This window comes from Nannospalax galili, unplaced genomic scaffold (assembly GCF_000622305.1).
Source record: "Nannospalax galili isolate Female #2095 unplaced genomic scaffold, S.galili_v1.0 scaffold2108, whole genome shotgun sequence".
Classification (NCBI taxonomy): domain Eukaryota; kingdom Metazoa; phylum Chordata; class Mammalia; order Rodentia; family Spalacidae; genus Nannospalax; species Nannospalax galili.
The window spans coordinates 100008-106127 of NW_008358188.1; the positions used below are offsets into that span (position 1 = coordinate 100008).

Consider the following 6120-nt stretch of genomic DNA (forward strand, 5'->3'; position numbering starts at 1 on the left):
TTGTTGTTGTTTTGTTTGGGGGGGGGTTGTCTGTATTCCAGAATAAATGCACATCCTCTTTGAATTCACTGAACATATTTATAATTTCTATTTTGAAATGATTGTCTTATGCCTCAAGTAATTTCCTTCTCTCAGGGAACATGGCAGTGAGTGTATTGATTTATTGAAGAGAAGTAATGTTTTGGTTAGTCACACTATTCATGTTTTGTGGTTGGAATTAGGCTTCTGGATTTATGGCGTTGATAGTGTTTCCTAGTATGGCTATCTGGTATCACCTTTTTGTTGTGCTTTGGTCTTTCTTGAGACAGGGTCTCCATGTGGCCCCAGCTGGCCTGGAACTTGCTATGTAGACCAGGCTGGCCTCAATCTCACAGAGATCCACCTGCCCTACCTCTGCTTCCCAAGTGCTGGGATTAAAGGTATGTGCCATCATGCCTGACTGGTGCCGCCTTTTTCAAACACGTGTTTGGATCTTTGTATTACCTCAAGGTATTATGATGTTGGCCTACTGATTGCTTCTTAGAGTTCAATCTTGTGGTGATTTTATGTTGATGTGAAGATGGGGTGTCAGCTGTGTTCTCTCCACAACTGGAGATATGCAAACTTTTGGCTATAGGAAAAAAAACCGCCTATGGACCTAGTAGATTCTTACTACCAACCTTGGTGGAAGGCTGACATGGCTCTACAGGTGGTCCTTTGGTGGCAGGAGTTTGGGTCACAGTGTGAGTAAGCAGGTTTCCCTGGGTCTCCAGGCCATGTGGGGTGGTTGGAGAGTTCCTGGTGCACCCAACTTGGGAGAAGCAAAACACAAAGGGAGGGAGGAGTGTCAGAAATGGGTAAGGATTCCTTGGAAGCAGCAACAGAGGTGTTGTGGGGTGACTGAGGGGCAGAGGCCACAGATACGGGACTTTGGGCCAAGGGAGACAGCTGGAGAGTCCCTAGTATGCAGCCTGCTTGGAACTGGAAATCCTACAGGGAAGTTGAGGGTCAAGAAAGATGGGGGTGACTGGAACTCAGCAGTTAGGATTTGAGGTGATCCTAGGGGAGCAGGGCAGCCTACCTAGTTCTTTAGGCCATGTGAATGGAGAGTCCTTGGTATGCCTTAATCTGGATTTTCAATGGCATTGGTACTGTGAGATAACACTGATGATTATCTGTCAAATGCAAAACACTACAAGGAATTTTTTCTACAAGGTAACTGAAAACCTGATTGATTTGACAGTTATGTGTTCAATGACATGAGACAAATGAATTATCATTTTTATGTCGCAATCTGCTCATGTAAAAAAAATCTAATAATCAGATGAGTAGTGTGTAAATGTTTTTCAATTTTGAGGACTTTGTTCATAATCTACTTTATCTTTTTCTCTTTTGATCAGGGCACAAGCATAATGACATCTCTGACTTCTGTCCTGTATGACGACAAAGAGTTTCTACACCCAGAGAAGTTTGACTCCGGCCACTTTCTGGATGAGAAGGGCAACTTCAGGAAGAGTAACTACTTCATGCCTTTCTCAGCAGGCAAGCAAGCTTGGTTTTCATGTGCATTAGGGTCAAGTGAGGTGATAAGAGCTGTGCATGGAGGCTAGTCTGAGCTGGATGGATTGCCAGCTCCATAAGACCAGAGGCAGCACACCCAAGGGGAAGGGCTGTTTGTCATTGGATTAGAGGCTCCACCTACTGATTCTGCTTCTTGACCAGCACTATGTTTCTCAAGAACTCCTCTTAGAATACCAGTTCCACCAAGCCTTTTCTCTACTCTGAGGATCAAGGTCACTGTGTAAATTTACTGAACATGTTACAAGTAACAATTCTGGGCTCAGATCCAGGGATAAAATGAGTAAAAGAAATAAAAGAAGATAAATAATTGGCAAAGATACTGTAGTGTGAAAAAATGCTTTGCTATCGTTCTCTACGGGAGCCCAGAAAGTAGCTTGCAGAGTGGTTTGATTGCAATACATATGTTCCTGCAGGCAGTATCATTTGAGTATCTTAATAAGAAAAAGCATCAGGAAAAAAGTTCACACACTCTAAAGGATAATTAAAGATTTTAGTGAAGACACAGTTTTTAGGGGACAAAGAGTAGCTGAGCAAGGAAAATACTTGAGACCAACATTAGCAAGAAGGTTGCAATGGATCAGGGACCTGGGGTTACTGCAACTCTTTTAGCTAAGACAGAATTTTCTCTGCTGGAAATACATATATATATGAAACAGCCAGCTTCCCAAGCTGGGGCCTGGCAGGCTTAAAGCAGAGGAATAAATAAACTTTTCCATACCTCATCCTCTGAGTTTATTCAGAAGTTTGGAGGGAACTGACTCCTTGGTTAATGTAGTCCACAGAGGTGAGTTTTCTGGATATAGGTAACAAAAAAATGCCAAATGACTGTGGAAAAGGGAGAAAAGAGTGTTTGCCATACAATGCTGGTATTATGGGTCCAAAACTGCTGCTTTCAGGAAAGATCTCAAGGCAACTCCTGCTGTCTATTCTCTATCTTCCTTGATATGTTTTGAATTTAATCACTTGAGGGATCTACTAATTTCTTATTGTGTGGGTGTTTGCCTTGTTCTAACACTGTGGGCATCACTTACAAGAGCTAAGGCTTTGTCTTCGGGAATATATTTAAAACTTTTAGACAGGAAAACAAGTTAAATTTCATGTGTTATGTTATCCATTAGAAGCACTAATGCCTTTAGAGGAGAACAAATATTATGGTTAATTTTATATACCGAGCATGTTAAAGAAGTCTACAATGAATTTGTAGAATAGGTTTATCTGAGCTGAATCTAAAGGGATACAGAGTAAAATGAAGAGAAGAGTAGAAGCCCATTCTAGTTAGAAAACTTACTGGAATCTGAGATAAAGTTTGCCAGTCTGTTTGGGGATTAGGGAGTAGTTAGTAAAACCTTAGTCATAGGGAAGTGGGGAGAAAGACCAAGACAAGATTATTATTAGACTTACATTCTAATAATCTCTGTGGCCACATTTGTAGCTTTTAATTTTTTAACCAGGCAATGACCAGCTTTAGAATTTTTTCTCCTTTTTAAGTAGATTTGTGACTTAGTTGAGATTATTTCTTAGAATTCAAATCAGTAGATATAAATCTACTGACATCTAGGTCACAGATGGTTGAAAAGAATACTTGTGTATCATGTCAGTTGGGGTGTGTGTGTGTGTGTGTGTGTGTGTGTGTGTGTGTGTAGAAAGATGTTACTGGCAAGCCTCAGCACAGTAGTTTCAATGTGTTTCTACAGAAATATTTGTCAGACAGCATGCACATAGAGATTTGTGCTGAAAAATAAAGGAAATCATGGTTGTGTACAAATAAATGAAACCACAAATTAATTAGTCTTTCATTAATATATTAACTATGTGTGCTGAGATCAGAGTTAAATTATTAATCAAGTGTCCTGTATTTTTTTAGGATAAAGACTTTGTGTTGGAGACGGCCTTGCCTGTATGGAGTTGATTTTAACCCTGGCCAATATTTTTCAGCATTTTACCTTGAAATCTTTGGTTGACCCAAAGGATATTGACATCAGCCCAATGGAAAGTGGGCTGGGCACTGTCCTGCCCTCCAATGAGGCCTGCTTCATTCCCATCTGAAATTAGGTACATTTTCAGGTGGATCAGTGAGGCCTTGCTGCCTCATGTGAGCAAGAACTTCTTGTCTTACATGCTAGCCATTCTTCATCCTTTCCTTAAAGGCAGAAAAACTGTGCCTGAGACATGCAGTAATTTCCTCAATCCGATAAGACCCAGATCAAATGTCTCCATGTGAAAGAAAATTCAGTGTTTTAGCGCCTATCGCATTTTTTAACATACGTAATCCTGAGATCATTATCTACATGTCGCTTGATTATATATCAAATGCAAAGAACATTATAAATTTCATGCTTTGTTTTCATAAAAGTTATCAATCAGAAATTATCCTGTGACTTCAGACAAAAATTGTACAAATATGAAATAACCTTTCATTCTTGTGCAACTCTGTGGGGAAGTGAACTCTTAGTGTGTCATGCATACTTTTTCTCATAATTCACTAAAATATAACTCTACTTTCCTGTCTCTCTCTCTCATATATGTGTGTGTGTGTATGATATAAAAGATTATGTATGTATCCACAGATGTATGTATGCATATGTGTACATGCAAGTGATAACAAGCAAAATCATGCCAATTAGGGGAAATAACATGAGGTTAAGTTCAAGTATTCTAGTATATCAAAGGATACTCTTCGATTTTTCCTCCAGAGATAAACACACACATACAAAACACATGTGATTCAAAAGGGAAAAGAATTTTGTCAGATTCTGAGAGCTAGGTAAAAACAAGCAACGGGATTTAGAGTGTATCAGTAGGAAAGACAAAGTAAACTCCTTGACTTCAGTTGAAACCTGAAGGTCCCTGTGAAGGCCTGCAACTAAGGAGTAACAATAGACCTGATAACAAAAAGTCCTTCCAAGACCACAGTCCAGCTTTAAGTAATTTATTCACTGATTACATTGAAAAATTCCTAAATACATTCTGTTTCCTGAACACAGTTTTGTCTGGAGAAATGCATAGTCATCCTGAGCCCAAGTTATCACTGCATCATTTATTATGCAATGATGTGAGTAGTGAATAGCAAAACAGCCCCAATCCACCAGGTGATCATCCCAACAAATGCGCATAACACTTTGGATAGTTCCCCAAAACCTGATTAAGATGAAAATCCTCAGAAAACTAAAAAAGAAAGGGACTCCCATAATCTAAAAGAGGATATCTCCAAAATCATATGGGCAATGTTTCAACTAATGGTGAAATAATAACTTCATAATATCAAGGAAAATATTGACTTTTATTATTAAAATTCAAGGATATTGACTTTTATTATTTCTACTCTATATTACACTGGAGGATATTAGCAAAAATCATGGAATAAAGACTTCTGAAGAGTCTCTCCAATGTGAAACAATGACAGAGTAGTGAAAATAGCCCAAGCACCCTTGTTAGACTGCTGAAAACTAGCCCAAGATTCCATCAGTATGTCAAGTGTTTATTCAACATAAGTGGAGCACCTGTGTTAACTTGCCTCATTGCCTTTCCCCTTCTCCACAGCACTGAGGTAGCATTGAAAAGATAAACCCTTCAAGTCTTTTATTATAATTATTATTATTATTTTATGTGTATGGGAGTATTGCCTGTGTGTAGGTAAGTGCACCTGTGTCCCGCAATACCCACGGAGGACAGAAGAGGCTGCTGGATCCCCTGTAACTGGAGTTATGGACAGTTGTTAGCTGCCATGTGGATGCTGAGATTCAAAACCAGGTCTTCTGCAAGAACAACCAGTGTTCTTAACCGCTGAGCCATCTCTCCAGCCCCAGCTTTCAAGTCTTATAGGAAAAGCAGAAGCCCAATATCTGCTGGAGGTGGACACATGGAGTACATCTCCTACAAAGTCCCATCCTAAGAGCATTGTCGTTACTTCATCATCTTGTACTTTTCTGGAAGATCCCACATGCAGGACTATGTCTGTTTAACTTGACTCTGAGCTTGACCACTGCAACAGCCTCTTTTTCAAGGATATGTACTATAGCCACTCAAAGGCAATTTTTGAACATTATGAGTACTTGAAATTATGGGTAACAGTTGAAGTGTGCAAGCTAAATAAAAGTCTTTAAAACCTTGTGAATGACATATTAGTAAGAGGCATTAAGAAGATCTGATATTATGGGGGTGCGCAGGGATCTCAGGGCGCCAGCTGCTAGCATGGCACCGGTCCCCTGCGCACACCTGGAGAGGCGGCAGGTCCCACAGACCGCGTCTGCCGTTTGGGTCCTGGATCTCCGCTGCTGGCAGGTCCCTGCTTCTCCGCGTCTGCTCCGCATTGGTGAAGCTCTCTGCTACCGGGGCTGGCCCGGCCGAGTTCCACCCCAATTTCACCCGTGCACTTCCTCGAGGTGCGAGATCTGTCAGCTGCCGGATCATGTGGGAAGGTGCGGGGTGGCTAAAGCTGGGTTTCCGTGAGTCGATGACAGAAGGATAGCGCCCCCCGGGGAGACTGGATCACAGGATTTAGTGTTACAGCTCAAGACAAATGACTCAGCTCAGATCTCAGTGATTCAGCAGCTCCAATTT

At 40.8% G+C, this 6120-nt stretch overlaps 1 pseudogene; it reads left to right on the forward strand.

The window, feature by feature from the left end:
- The window catches only part of LOC103752532, a 57283-nt pseudogene extending 53677 nt beyond the window's left edge, over positions 1–3606 (forward strand).
- Positions 3607–6120: the final 2514 nt, after the last annotated feature.